Below are 15755 nucleotides of genomic sequence, written 5' to 3' on the forward strand. Positions count from 1 at the left end.
GTTCATGGTACAACAGGGAGCAATTTTTGAAGGAATGTCGTGAAAGAGAACTAATGGTGAAAACTTTGAAGGGATATTGTCCTTTCTCCTAAAAGCCCTACTGCGAAAGTCTTATTTAAGAAGATGGCGTGACGTTTGGAGGTGAGGAGTCAGAGGATAGAATGATGATTTCTAAGTAGGCATAACTGAAGTGGCATTATAGATAGCTGCAGAGGCACAGAGGACTTCGAAAAGTAAGAGTGGGATTTTATACTCAAGGAAAATGTGATCCTGTACAGATATTCATGGATAATCTGTGGTAGAAAAGGAGATAATCTTCACAACAGGAGTTTGATGAAGTAGAGAAAGATAAGAGGTGACAAAGCCAAGGAACTTTAGGTGTTGCAGCTAAGGAAAAAGATGACAGGACCATCTGTCAGTGCAACTGAAATAGGTAGGAACAAGATGATTCCAACCCCACACCCTGCCAAAGGTGAAATGCCTCACCTCTTGAAAGGCTGATACAAGAGAGTGTTAGTCAATATACATTGTTAGGTGACCCTTGGAATTACACAGGCAAGGAATGAGTGACTGACCTTGGTTTAATCTGGTTATAGCTTGAAGTCTGGAGGGAGAAGGTAAGGGAAGAAGAGTGGCCGGCACAAAGAGCTCTCATTCTCGATGGAAAAAAGACTTGTTTTCCAGATTCCTTTTGGTCCTGACAACCACCAAGTTCCTATTAGTAACCAGCTTTTGTGTGATAGCATGATATATTGCATATGTTTACCGTTTACATTTCCCCAGCTGGGTGATATTATGCACTTTCAATTAGGTTGGGGAAAGGAAGGGAAATCATGGCATTTTTATGCAGACTGTAAAGTGTAGCTTCACAAGACTGATTACCTTTCAGAGCCTTTCCAATAACCAAGAGGGAAGGAAGGAGCAATTTTTAATCCTTACTGTCAAGCTTCCAGGTTGATAGTATTAAAGAAAGATGGTCAAGTTTTTCTTTGGGATAAAATGAAAGTATAAATTTCTATGACTGTGTGAGACAGCCGTAATTACTAAATTCTTAATTCAAACAAGTGATTAAGAGTTGGTCCTTTTCTTCCAAGCCTTTATATAGGGTTGAATTTTTATCACATAAATGATAATACCAAGCATGAGTCTCTTCTGGCTCAGATCCTAGCAAATCTTACTTTCTCTAAACCAGATAGGTCTTCATAGCAATCCCCTCTGCATGTGCCCGCTGTTAGACTCCAGTGTGGAACTGTTTCTAGGAACTTCCAAAGCCAATATTTCTCAATTCTAATTCCAAGAAAATAAATATGAAGCATTCTATTAAAAAAACGTTCACTGGTCAAATACGCCATGGAGGATTCTGGGTTAATCCACACTGAACAGTTTTCCTTACCGTGGTTTTCTTATCCCCAGGCTGCTAATATGCACTGTACATCTCTAAGAGGAACATAAAACAATCAGCACTTATCACTTCCCAAATTTTTGTCACCTAATGCTTATTTTCTTTCCAGATCTTATGGTCATTCTTTGGAACACTAGGAGACGCTATCTGGAAGCTAATTTTCACCCATGTAGCTTTAACCAGGAAAGAAATTTCTTAGGATAATCTTAACTGGAGCCACTATGGAATGATATCAGGAAAAAAATATGTAGTTTACAGCCCAGCACAGACAGTTGCATAAGCAATAGTCTTTCCTTTGGCTCTGACCTCTTTGTATTAATAAGTGATCTAAAGCTCTTCCAGTGGAGTTTCAGACAGGTGTCATACTTTTGGATAACAGATCAAAGTGTGACTCTTTATACTCAGAATTATATTTATTTTGCTTTTATCTTTGATCATATTTAAAGATTGCTCTGCTCTTTGTTTTCTAAGTCTTACATCCAGCAGTTTTTGTCTGGACACATGATGAGCATTCAGTAACGTTATCAATTATCACCATCATGGTTGTTACGATTGCTCTCCTTCATCAGTGAAATTCTGAACTTTCCTGATATGCCTGGGACCAGTGAGTCTAAGATGAGAATTGCTGTCAGAGTGTCCCTAGCATATATAACATATATAGCAACGTGTCATAGGACACCATGAGTTCTAAACCTACTACTATATGTACAATTAGATGCATGTCGTTTATTTTTGTCATCTGTTCAGTCTCTCTTCCAGTGTATTCTAGTTAAGCTCTAGGGGTGATACAAAGATGATTAAGAGATGGTCTCAGTCCAGAGAAAATCATGTTCTAGTTAGAAGAGGGCCAACTCGTGTGGAAATAGATCATTGCAATATACTGTAAATAGAAGAAAAAGAAGCTTTTCATTTCTAACTCTGCTGTTCAGAAAGGTCTTCAAAAGGAAACAGTATTTGAACTGGCTCTGGAAGGATTAGCAAGAACTGACCAGATCCAATAGAAAAATTGTTTTCCTTATGGAGTGATTAGCATGTACCAGGGTGAAGTGGCCTAAAAGAGCATTACATATTAAGGAAGCTCAGAAGCATCTAAAACATAGTGTGGATGGGAAAGAAAGTGATAGGAAATGAGGCTGGAAAGCAGGTTAGAGCCAGACTGTGAATGAATAGGTTCCGTCTTATTTTCACATGTATTGATTTGTAGTAGCTGTCCAGAAACCTGTGTTAAGAAGGGTTCTGACTGCTATATGATCCAGCAACTTCACTTCTGGGTATTTATCTGCAGAACACAAAAATACTAATTTGAAAAGACGTATGCACTCCTATTTTCATTGCAGCATGAAAATGTGACATATTATATAGCGATATGTATATATATAGAATGGCATCCAGTTGGGCTCCCAACATGCTAATAGCAGGTTAAATCATGAGCTTTGCAATGAGGCTGAGCTGGGTCCAGTTCTCCTCCAGATACTACTGCATGACCTTTAGTAAATTAACTTTTCCAAGATGCCATTTCTCATTGTCATGCATATAATTCAACAAATATTTATTGAGTGTCATACTAAGTGCCAGGCCCTGAATTCAGTATGGAGGTCATAAGGAAACAAGGAAGAAGATGGGCATCTTCCCAAGCTTACAGTCCAGTGGAGGCTACGAAATGTAAACACACCATGAGCGCACAGTGTGAGAAGTGCTCCTATGCGGGGAGCATGGCGTCACTGGAGGCACAGAGAGCAGCGTGGAGGTGAGAGGAAACATGGTGAGAGAGCAACTACAAGAAGCTCAATAAAAGGGAAAGCTGAGTGAGAGGAGTAAATGGCAAGAGAGAAAATGGAAGGGTCAGAGAGCTGGGCAAAAGACAGATGGCAGACTCCATCAGGAGTTTGGACTCCATCCTGAGAGGTGGGACTGGGGTGAGGGAGGGAAGGGATCATTGAGGATTTTAATGTGAGACATAAATCCTGGAATTCAACTGGCTGCTAAATGGCCTAGGCAGTCTATCCTCACCTCCTTATCTGCAAAAAGTGGATTATAATAACAGCTTCATATGTTAGGATAGTTAAATACAATTTTACATTTTGCACTTTTTTGGTATCACTGCATAAAACAAACCTCTAGTTTTCCATCTATCTCTATCACAGGAACATATCATATATGTATAGCCCGCAGTGATTTCCTAGTAGAGGCAACTTCTGCCTCTTATCTCCTTGCTTCTCAAGGGTTGGCCCTGAACCTTCAGCCTTTCTAAGAAAAACTGGCTTATAAAGGACTCATCTGTCAATGATGGTAGTTTGAAAAATCCTTACCACTCTGACAGAATCAGAGGACTGGATTCTCACAGTGCCGGTTTTTCCAGGATATGAGCATAACGTGGATTAAGTGCTGTCCCCAAAGCCTGACAACTGCTTAGTGTTTATAATTATGTTAGTCTCCCACTGCAACCCCAGCATTTAAAGGGCTCCCACAGTATACGAACATTAAAGCCTTATGTTTGGATGAGTTTAGAATAGTCCCAAGTAGGGGGAATAGAAGATGTAGCATTTGATGCAGTTGCAGTTGTCATTAGTTCACATGATTACTTGACATTCTTTATTACAGATTGTTTGATCACACCTCATATCCGTAAAACAGTGTTTTTGGGTGTTAACTCCCCAAAATATATGTATTCGATTTCAAGTAATATACACTTACTTACCTTACTAAGATATTACATGCATTATAACACATATACCAAATATAGAAATGAATAACAGAATGAGATTATAAGTAATAGTTCTGATATTTTCTTCCTCCCTTCAAATGAGGTGCACACAGCCCATTTTGGCGGCTATGGGTCTCAACTCCAGGCTCCATGGGGGTAGGAACCTTGCCTGCTTTTGCTAACTGTTATCTCGTCAGCTCCTAGAGCAGTCTGTTTACAATAGTTAATTAATTAATGATTTGATGCAATCTTAGAACCGAATGGGACCTTAGGTGGTGGAGTCTCACATCCCATTATGCAGAGGCATTTTCTCCATAAAATCCTTCACAGGATGTCACTTGACCCATATTAGCATACTTCCAGTGTCAGGAATTCATGAGGTGTCTTTTTTGTCTTCCAAATCACTCTAATTGATATAGAAATGCCCACTTTGTATCCACCCAAATCCTGTCGCCATGTACCATTTACCATAGATCCTGGATCGATCTGCCTGGACACAGTAGCTAAACCTCATTAATAGACCTTCAGCTATTTCAATTGGCTGTGGTGACCATCTTCATTAGCAAACATTTATTGAATGTCAGACATGTGCCCGGCTCTGTGCTCAGAGCTGGCCTTACAAGGATGAAGAAAACGTGGATATCACATTAAGAAATGTAATCGTTTCTTCAGTATAAACTCTTCTAGCCATCGTAGTCACTTACATTATAATCCATACCTGTAGCCTTTTTGATAGTCATACTCTGATTACACTCAAGTCTGTTGATTTGTAGAATTTATGGTTGCTCTTTGTTGAACATGTTATGGAGAACTGCACACGGTGTTTCAGATATGGTCATAAAAGCATAGCAATCAGCAGGACTGATTGCTGCTTGGTCTTAACCCTTTAAATTTATTAATGTGGCCTTAACTTTTACACCAGCTGTGGTTATTGGCTTAGATTGCACTTTTTAACTAAAACCTCTATTTTCTTTTTACTTGAGTTGCTATCAAGTCAGATTCTCCAATGCACTGTGCAAAATGCAATCATTTATACAATGATTTTTTTAAATATCAGGTATTCTCTTTATCCAGGTTAAATATTTGCTTATTAGGTTTAGCCCATTGTTGTAGCCAATAAAGATATTTTAAAGTATTCATTTTTGTCCTCCAATGTATCAGCTATCCTTCCTAGCTTTATACCACCCTTATATTTCATCATTGTGGACTCATCTACGTCATTGATGAGACGTCATTTGATAAGATCCTTGATCAAAGTCAAGTACAATCCCCGCAACTCATCACTCAAGACCTCCATTAATCAACACTCTTTGGGATGTTCAGTTAACTATTAATCCCATCTACTGTTATCTAGTGTGCATTCTTCAGTCATCCATGAACACTATGTCAAATATATTACTGATATTAAGGTACATTATGTTTGCGAGAATCCCAATTTACCAGTCTAGTGACCCCAACAAGAAAGGGAATTACTTGCTCTTGGTCCTAGAGATAACTTTTTCCTCTTCTCAGAATTCATAAACGATGTGTCCACTTAGGCTTATTTATGCAAAATAAGATTTTCTGTGGTCCAGTGTAATTCTAGGCCCTTAATATCTGCTTACTATATACTTACTTATTGACTGATTCACCACAGCTATGAAATTAAAGTGGCAAATGGCACAGCTCCTCAATACCTCAGTTAAGCAGCCTTGATTCCCCAGCAGATAGTCACCAAAATTTTAAGAAACTTTTATTGAGTATCTATTATATTTCATAGGTTATACAAAGAAGTTTGAAAACTATGCTTACCCTCAAGGAACTCAGTCTAAGAGTTAACACTGTCACATAAACAAATAATTATACTATAATGTATTCCATTAGAATATAAACATTTATATATATATTTATATATGTATATATAAATATATATAAATATATTTTATATATTATATATTATTTATATAGTATAAATATAATACAAATTTATATAATATAAATATATATTATATATAAATATATATGTAAATGTTTATATATACATATTTATATATTTTTTATATAAATATTTATAAAAATCATGAATATGCATTCAATTTGGGAAAAACCTGAGGCTAATTCTTTCTAGAATTTTGGTTCAAGTGTATTAATTTGTCAAAGCCTCAGTTTTCTCACTGCAAAATGGGGACAAAAGTATACCCTATTTCTTATGGATTGCTCATGTATTAAATAAAATTATCTCAATACCTGATTCAATAAATGTTGACTATAAGTATTTAGGAAGGTTATTCCACTAAGTATTGTTGGACTATATTATATATTATTGGGCTATGTAGTAATAAGGTTACTGAACTAAATATAACTATTTAGAAAAGTTATTGATTATATCTAGCTGTTGACCCTTAAAGTCATGGGTGTAGGAACCTGTTAGTTTCCATCTGTTCCATGGATACATGGTTAATGGTTAATTCTTAATTCTAGCCCAAACTCCTGCTGGTATATTTCAATCATCAGAAACAAAATGTAGAAACAGAAGAGAAAGGAAAGGAATAAAAGGCAAGAAAACTAGCTCAGATTCTTTTAGATCAGTCATATAATGTGCCTAAGTGAAGAGCAGAGTTATATTCTTATCTACTTTGTCAATTCTTGTTAGAAACCATAACTTATAAGATGTCCCTAAGCTTGTCATCAGAACTAACACTTTCTTCCTGTCATGTCATGTGAATGTCCATTTGGTTTGGAGTTGGGCTCCACAGTGGTTCATAGAATGGACCCGCTGAATTTCTATGGGCCCCAGAAGAGCTGTCAGTAACAACAATGTGTCAAGTCAGATCTTGTTTCACTGTAAACAATGGAACACCCAACTGATATATTTATCTCACGCTTTAAGGAATTTAGATGGCCTCCACTTCATAAAATGGCCTCTTTCCATTTTTCTCCTTTGCTTTCCCCAGTGGTTAGGCCTCTTCCTCATGTTGCATCATGATTCTAAGTGGCTATTGCAGCTCTTGGCTTCATGTCCATTTTCCAAGTACAAAGGGGCAACTGGCCAATGGAATGTGTCAGTCAGGTTTATCCCTTCGAAAAGATTTCCCAGAAGATCTCAACAACTTCCAACTGGCAAACACCATATTTAACTGTCTTTGCCAGTTGTAAGAGTGTACTGAGAAACATTATTTCATCTTTCTAGTACATAAAGACAAGGGAGAAAGGAATTGCAAGTGACTTTTTGAGAGTCACTCTATGGATTCTATGGATTCCACCACAGATTACTTCTAGGTAATTTCTCTCCCTTTTTTTTTTTTTAACTTCCCTTTAATAATGCAAAAGTTATAGATTAATGCTACATAGCACTCTGTCCAAATATATTCTTGTTAACTCCCTGTGGGAGGCTATCATTATGTTGAGCCTCTTTTATAGCTGAGACAGAAATATTTTAGTCTGATGAACTTCTAATGTCACTTAAGAAAAACAAGTGGGGGACATACATTCTTAGTTTTCATGACCACTGAAAAGGTATGTTTTGGGAAATCCTAAGTCAAGAGTGATGAAAGATAGAAAAAGTGTTAACAGGAAAGCTTCGTAGTCAGGTGTGAACAGCTGGGTGCGAACATATCTTGTGCTATTGGGCAGTGCAGGATAATCGATATCTCATTTTTTGATTTCAGAGATTTGGCATTTCTTTGAGCGACGGCTTTGTCATGCACAACTCATACCTCTATTGGGGTTTGTCCCCAGTTTCTTTCTCTAGTGATTTTTCCTGTTAGTTTTACTTAGTTTTGTTTTGTTTTTTTCCTTTTTTTAGTTCTGCTCTCACTTCTGACTCACAGGCTGTGTGTAGGAACTTGAACAGTGAATACAATGGATAACTTAGAGATGTGTTTTTTAGTTTCTACAAACAGAACCAAAGTGATCTCATTTCAATTTGGGAATCCCAGTGATAAATGCCATTTCCATAGAGAGTTTGAATTCATCAGTTGAACAAAGCAATCAGATTTTTTTTTCCTTAGAACATATATTACCATCGATTTTAAGTGACTTTTAAACAATAATGAGAAATCTCTTAATGAAAGAATCTCTATGACCAGATAAGTGCTAATAGTAACTGATATACCATTAACTCTACTTTCCTCCATCCCCTCTCTTTAAAACTTGATGTTCTCATTAATTTTTTTTTTTCATCTTCTGAGAGCCCTACTCTGGGGACTATGCTAGACTTATGTCTGCCTAAGTTGTCAGCTTCCAGGGGTGACAAATGTAGACAACCTTCTCTTTTATTATACATGAGCTAGGCAAGGAGGGTTGGTACTCAGTGACCATCCATTTCCAAGACCTCCACCTGCTGCCATCCTCAGTCACTGGGAATAAGTGAGCATGTGTGAGGAATGCTTGCCAAAGGGTTTCTCTGATTTCTTAAAGCTGTCATTTAAGCATTGACTTGACTGTTTTTCAAACAATTGACCTGATCCTTAGGATATAGTCATCTAACTTATCCCATTTACTAAGATGATGGGAGGGAGGGTACAGATTTTTTTTTTAGACATATTAATAACAGAGAGAATAGGACAGAGTATAGGGTTTTCTGCCTCCTGGAGGGGTGCAGCTAATATTTTGGAATAGCAATGGCGATATGCTATGATAAGGGTAAGCCAAAGATGTTCTAGGAGCACAAGAGAGGAGACCTGAATGCAGATCTGATGATGGGGGTGGTGGACGGAGTCAGAGCAGGCTCCTTGAGAGAATTTATATTATGGCCTAAAGCACAAGGAGAAATTAATCAAGTGGGAAGAAGAGCGTGCACAAAGGCCCAAAGAGAAGACATGGTGCATTTCAGGAACTGCAGAAGAGGTGGAATGTGGTATGTAAATTAGAGCCCCTGGAGGAAAAAGATGAAGGTCAGCACAGGCCATATTGTTAAACGTCATATAATCAAAGATAAAGCGCAAGAGCAACAGGGAACCTTCGAAATGGAGATATCATGTTGAGATTTATGCTTTAGAAAGATAACAAAAATCCTGTAGAGTAGATATGTATTTCACAAATAAGAAACTGGTGGCTCAGAAATTAAGAAACACGCCTATGGTAACACAGGTAGTAAGTTGGCAGAGCCAGGATTCCAACCCAGATCTCACTTCAAAACCCATGCGTGAGCTTCCAGTTTCTCAGACTGTAGGTTGTAGTGTGTAAGTACAACTTGAATTCAATCTGGTGGAATCAACCAGCATTTTTTTTTTTAAAGAAACTAGGGTAGAAAAGATCATTGGATAGATTATAGTAAGTGTAAAAATTATTTCATAGTTTCTTTATGTATGTAAAGTTATATATGTATATAAAATGTACCTGCCCATATTTATACAGGTATGTATGCAGCTGAGTACTGGGTTATAAAGCAAAATGCATTTCTCACTGCAGATTGTAGTAAAAAATGTTGGAAACCAATAAGCATGTGCAAAGACAATGATATTGTTCCTTACCTGCCTGCTATCTCTCCCTTCCTCTCTCCCACATTCATTCATTCATTTATTCATTCATTCTATTAAAAATATTAGATGCCTATTATGTGCAAAGCACCCTACTCAAGGCTATGGAGATACAAATATTGGCTTTGACCTACTTCTGTGTAGTACTTCTAGATTTGTTTTGTTCTACCACGCTTATTCCAGGCCTCTTGTGAACTGTGGTTTCCATTAATCTATTAGGATAAGCCACATACCTTTTCATTACACAATCTTTGCCAACGTTAAAGACAGATTCCAAAGTGCCCTCTTTATAATTTCTATATTTAATGCAGTGTGTAATCAAGAATAGGCCATGGTTGGCTCAGTTGCTTTCCTGTATTTATCTTTTCAAACAATAAATAATCAGTGGAATGAGAAGGAGCAATAAAACATAGTTTTAATGTTAGTCCTCATGCATATCCAATGACTTAAAGATGTGTGTTAATATTTGTATGCTGTGCACTACCCCTCCCTGAAGAGCTGACTGAGGATTGATATGAACCCATACAGACGTAGAATTCAATAGCCACTGCTTTGCACAGACTTTCCATCAATCCTGAGCAAGTACTCTGGATTCTCTCAAACTTGGCCATTACTCAGCCTCTGACTTTTCAAATTACCAAGACCTCTGAGCACAAGACGAGGAGGGATATTCTCTTCAGTGCAGACACAGTGGATTTTGTATGTCAAGGTCAGGAGGTGGCCTGGGCCCATGCCATGCCCATCCTCAGAGCAAAGCTCTACTGGCTATCCTTATACCACTCGGTCTACTGATTAAAATTACCTTCTCTCCGGCTTAGTTCCCTCATCTGTAAAATGAGGAGAATCATAGTATCGATAAGACTGTTATTACAACAATTTAATTGAGTTTATACATGTAAGCAAAAAACAACAACAACAAAAAAACAGCATCTGGCAGTTAATAAGCACCATTTAAGTTTAATATTATATATGCTGATATCTAGGCATTTGCACCATTCTGCCATTAATATTACTACTGATCCCCTAGGAGTCAATTGAAGTTGGGTGGAGAATTCCAAAACGTGATGTCTTCGTTTAGATTTTTTTTTTTTTTCAGTTTGGATGGACAGTTCTCGCCAACATGACCTCATGTGTTTGGTTTTCATAACCAGATGCTTATATTAATAGTTATATATAGCCACATTTATACTGGGGGTGCCAAAAAATATGCATACAAGTAAGCACTCTGATCAACGTTGCTCAAGCAGTAGTTCACCGTAATCAGAAATGTCTGGACGCCTGTGAGCAACTCTTGTAATTGCAGAAGTCAAACGTGACTTGTATTCATCTTTTCTTATAGGTATATAATGAGTATTACAATTTTATAGTTTCTTTTCCTTTCTTAAAATGTATATACATTTTTGGGCACCCTCTGTATGTATTTATAATTATTTTTTAACTATTTTGAAATTTTTGTAAAGTCAAAGGAAGTTGCAATTATAGTACAGAAATAACCCTTGTATTCATCACCCAGTTTTTTCCAGTGGTTACATCTCACATAATTATAATACAATATGAAAACCAGGAATTTGGCATTGGTTCAATGTATGTGTATAGTTCTATCCGTTGTAGCACATGTGTAACGACTGCTGCAATCAAGACACAGAACTAATCTTCACCACCAAGATATCCCTCCTAACTCTTTATAGTTACCCTTCCTTCTACCATCCCCTGCCCCTGGCAACCATTCATCTCTTTCCCATTTCTATAATTCTGCCATTTCTAGAATACTACATAAATGGATTCACTTAAATGGGCACTTATGGGACCTTTTTCACACACTATAATGCCCTTGCAATTCAGCCAATTTGTTGTGGGTATCAATAGTTCATTCCCTTTTATGACTGAGTAGTATTCCACGATAATGATGCACCACAATTTGTTTAATCATTTACGTATTGAGGGACATTTTGGTTGTTTCCAGTATGGGACTATTAGAAATAGAGCTGCTCTGAAATATCACCTACAGATTTCTGTGCAAACATAATTTTTCTTTCTTTCCTCTCCGTAAGTTCCTATCTTTATTTTTTTTCCTTGTCTCATTTCACTGCGAAGAACTTCCAGTATTTTGTTGAACAGCAATGATGAAAATGGACATTCTTTTTTCCCCCCCTCTGGTAACCACTAAACTATTGTCTGTGTCTATGAGTTTTTGTTTCTCATTTGTTTGTCTTGTTCTTTTGTTGTTTTTGGTTTATATACCACATATCAGTGAAATCACATGGTTCTCTGCTTTTTCTGTCTGACTTATTTCGCTTAGCATCATACTCTCAAGATCCATCCATATTGTCACAAATGTATCTATATCATCTTTTCTTACCGCCGAATAGTATTCCATTGTGTATATATACCACAACTTCTTTATCCATTCATCTATTGAAGGATATTTTGGTTGTTTCCATGTCTTGGCCACCATAAACAAAGCTGCAATGAACATTGGAGCACACGTGTCTTTATGTATAAATGTTTTCAGATTTTTTGGGTAGATACCCAGGAGAGGGATTGCTGGGTCATATGGTAATTCTATTTGTAATTTTTTGAGAAAGCTCCACACTGCCTTCCATAATGGCTGCACCAGTCTGCATTCCCACCAACAGTGTATGAGGGTTCTTTTTTCTCCACAGCCTCTCCAACACTTGTTATTATTTGTCTTGTTGATGATAGCTATTCTGACTGGGGTGAGGTGGTATCTCATTGTGGTTTTTATTTGCATTTCTCTGATGATTAGTGATATTGAGCATTTCTTCATATGTCTATTTGCCATTTGTATGTCCTCTTTGGAAAAATGTCTCTTCAGGTCCTCTGCCCATTTTTCAATTGGGTTGTTTGTTTTTTGTTGTTGAGTTGCATGAGTTCCTTGTATATTTTGGATATTAGCCCTTATCAGAGGCACTGTTTGCAAAAATCTTCTCCCATTCAGTTGGTGGCCTCTTTATTTTGTCGATGGTTTCTTTTGCTGTGCAGAAGCTTTTAAGTTTCATATAGTCCCATTCATTTATTTTAGCTTTTACTTCCATTGCCTTTGGAGTCAAATTCATAAAATGCTCTTTGAACCCAAGGTCCATAAGTTTAGTACCTATGTTTTCTTCTATGCAGTTTATTGTGTCAGGTCTTATGCTTAAGTCTTTGATCCATTTTGAATTAATTTTGGTACATGGTGACAGATAGCAGTCCAGTTTCATTCTTTTGCACGTGGCTATCCAATTCTCCCAGCACCATTTATTGAAGAGGCTGTCTTTCCTCCATTGTATGTTTTATGCTTCTTTGTCAAAAATTATCTGTCCATATTTATGTGGGTTTATTTCTGGGTTCTCAATTCTATTCCATTGGTCTATGTGTCTGTTTTTCAGCCAATATCATGCTGTTTTGATTATTGTAGCCCTGTAGTACAAGCTAAAGTCAGGAAGTGTGATACCTCCAGTATTGTTCTTTTTTCTTAAGATTGCTTTGGCTATTCGGGGTCTTTTGTGGTTCCAAACAAATCTGATGATTTTTGTTCTATTTCTTTAAAAAATGCCATTGGGATTTTGATGGGGATTGCATTAAATCTGTATATTGCTTTGGGTAATATGGCCATTTTAACTATGTTGATTCTTCCAATCCATGAGCACGGAATGTCTTTCCATTTCTTTGTGTCTTCTTCAATTTCTTTAAAAAATGTCTTATAGTTTTCAGCATATAGGTCTTTCACATCCTTGGTTAAGTTTATTCCTAGGTATTTTATTCTTTTTGCTGCAATTGCAAAAGGAATTGTTTTTTGTATTTCTTTTTCTGAGATTTCTTTGTTAGTATATAGGAATGCAATGGACTTTTGTACGTTGAATTTGTAGCCAGCAACTTTACTGTATTCGTTGATTGTTTCTAGTAGCTTTTTGGTGGAGTCTTTAGGGTATTCTATATATAGCACCATGTCATCTGCAAAGAGCGATAATTTAACTTCTTCATTCCCAATTTGGATGCATTTTATTACTTTCTCTTGCTTGATTGCTCTGGTAAGGACTTCTAACACTATGTTGAAAAGCAGAGGTGATAGGGGACAGCCCTGTCGTGTTCCTGAATGTAGAGCACAGGGCTTTAGTTTTCACCATTAATTATGAGATTAGCTGAGGGCTTGGCATATATGACCTTTATTATGTTAAGGTATTTTCTTTCTATACCTATTGTATTAAGTGTTTATTCATAAAAGGATGTTGCATCTTGTCAAATGCTTTTCTGCATCAATTGATATAATCATATGATTTTTGTCCTTTATTTTGTTTATGTGATGTATCACATTGATGGATTTGCGGATGTTGAACCATCCTTGTGCCCCGGGGATGAACCCCACTTGGTCGTGATGAATAATCTTTTTAATGCATTGTTGTATTCGATTTGCTAGAATTTTATTTAGGATTTTTGCATCTGTATTCATCAGAGATATTGGTCTGTAGTTTTCTTTCTTTGTGCTGTCCTTACCAGGTTTTGGTATCAGGGTAATGTTGGCCTCATAAAATGAGTTAGGGAGTACTGTCTCTTCTTCAATTTTTTGGAAGAGTTTGAGCAGGATTGGTATTAGATCCTCTTTGAAGGTTTGGTAGAATTCACTAGTGAAGCCATCTGGTCCTGGACTTTTGCTTTTGGGAAGGTTTTGGATGACTGATTCAATTTCGTTACTGGTGATCAGTCTGTTCAGATTTTCCAGTTCTTCATGGTTCAGCCTTGGAAGGCTATATGTTTCTAAGAACTTGTCCATTTCTTCTAGGTTATTGAATTTGGTGGCATATAGTCCTTCATAGTATTCTTGGATGATCCTTTGTATTTCTGTGGTATCCGTGATAACTTCCCCTTTTTAATTTCTGATTTTGTTAATTAGTGTCTTCTGTCTTTTTATCTTAGTGAGTCTAGCCAAGGGTTTGTCAATTTTGTTAAAGAACCAGCTCTTTGTCACATTAATTTTTTCTATTCTTTTTGTTCTCTGTTTCATTTAGTTCTCCTCTGATTTTTGTTATTTCCTTTCTTCTGCTGACCTTGGGTTTCACTTGTTCTTCTTTTTCTAGTTCTTTATGGTGTAACATGAGGTTATTTATTTGGGATTTTTCTTGTTTCTTGAGATAGGCCTGTAATGATATAAATTTCCCTCTTAAAACTGCTTTCGCTACATCCCAAAAATTTTGGTAGGATGTATTTTCATTGTCATTTGTTTCTATGTATCTTTTGATCTCTCCTCTAATTTCTTCTTTGACCCAGTCGTTCTTTAAAAGTATGTTGTTTAATCTCCATGTATTTGTGGTTTTTCCTGCTTTCTTTTTGAGGTTGATATCCAATTTCAAAGCCTTGTGATCAGAGAATATGCTTGGTATGATTTCAATCTTCTTAAATTTGCTGAGGCTGATTTTATGTGAAAATGGACATTCTTGACTTGTTCCTAATCCTACCTAGGGGAGAGAATTCCGTCTTTCACCATGGAGTACAATGTTACCTATAGGTGTTTTGTAGACATCTTTATCAAGTTGAGGAAATTCTCCTTAATTCCTCGTTTTCTGAGGGTTTTTGTCATAAATGGGTGTTGAAATTTGTCAAATGCTTTTTCTGCTTCAATTGATATGATCTGGTGACTTTTCTTCCCTGGGCTGTTGAGTTATGTTTACTGATTTTCAAATATTGAACCAGCATCGCATCCTGAAATAAAATCCATTTGATCATGTTATATTATTCTTTTCATGTATTACTTAATGTTATGTGCTAGTAATTTTGATAAGAACTTTTGCATCTATGTTCGTGACAGATGTCGGTTTGTTTTGTTTTGTTGTACTTTCCTTGAGTTTGGTATCAGGATAATACTGGCTTCATTGAATGGGTAGGGAAGTATTACCTCCTCTTCTTTTTCTGGAAGGAATTGTATAGAAATGATGTAATTTTAAATATTTGGTAGAATTCTCCATCAAAACCATCTGGGCCTAGAGATTTCTTTTTGGGGGCGTTTTTAATTATGAATTTAATGTCCTTAATAATATAAGGCTATTCAAATTATGTCATATTATATGAGCTGTGGTAGTTTTTAGTTTTCTAGGAGTTGAGCCTTTTCATCTAAGTTGTCAAATTTATGTGACTGGAATTGTTTGTTGTAGTCCCTTATTATTCTATTGATAGACTATTCCCTTACTGAACTACA

General features: G+C 36.6%; 1 protein-coding gene across 2 annotated transcripts in view; it reads left to right on the top strand.

Annotated features, from left to right (window-relative positions):
• PARD3B (par-3 family cell polarity regulator beta) overlaps positions 1–15755 on the top strand; it is a 946787-nt gene that overhangs the window by 798016 nt on the left and 133016 nt on the right. The gene's annotated exons all lie outside the window — the stretch shown is intronic.

The sequence above is a fragment of the Rhinolophus sinicus genome, linkage group LG01 (genome assembly GCF_036562045.2).
Source record: "Rhinolophus sinicus isolate RSC01 linkage group LG01, ASM3656204v1, whole genome shotgun sequence".
NCBI classification, from domain to species: Eukaryota; Metazoa; Chordata; class Mammalia; order Chiroptera; family Rhinolophidae; genus Rhinolophus; species Rhinolophus sinicus.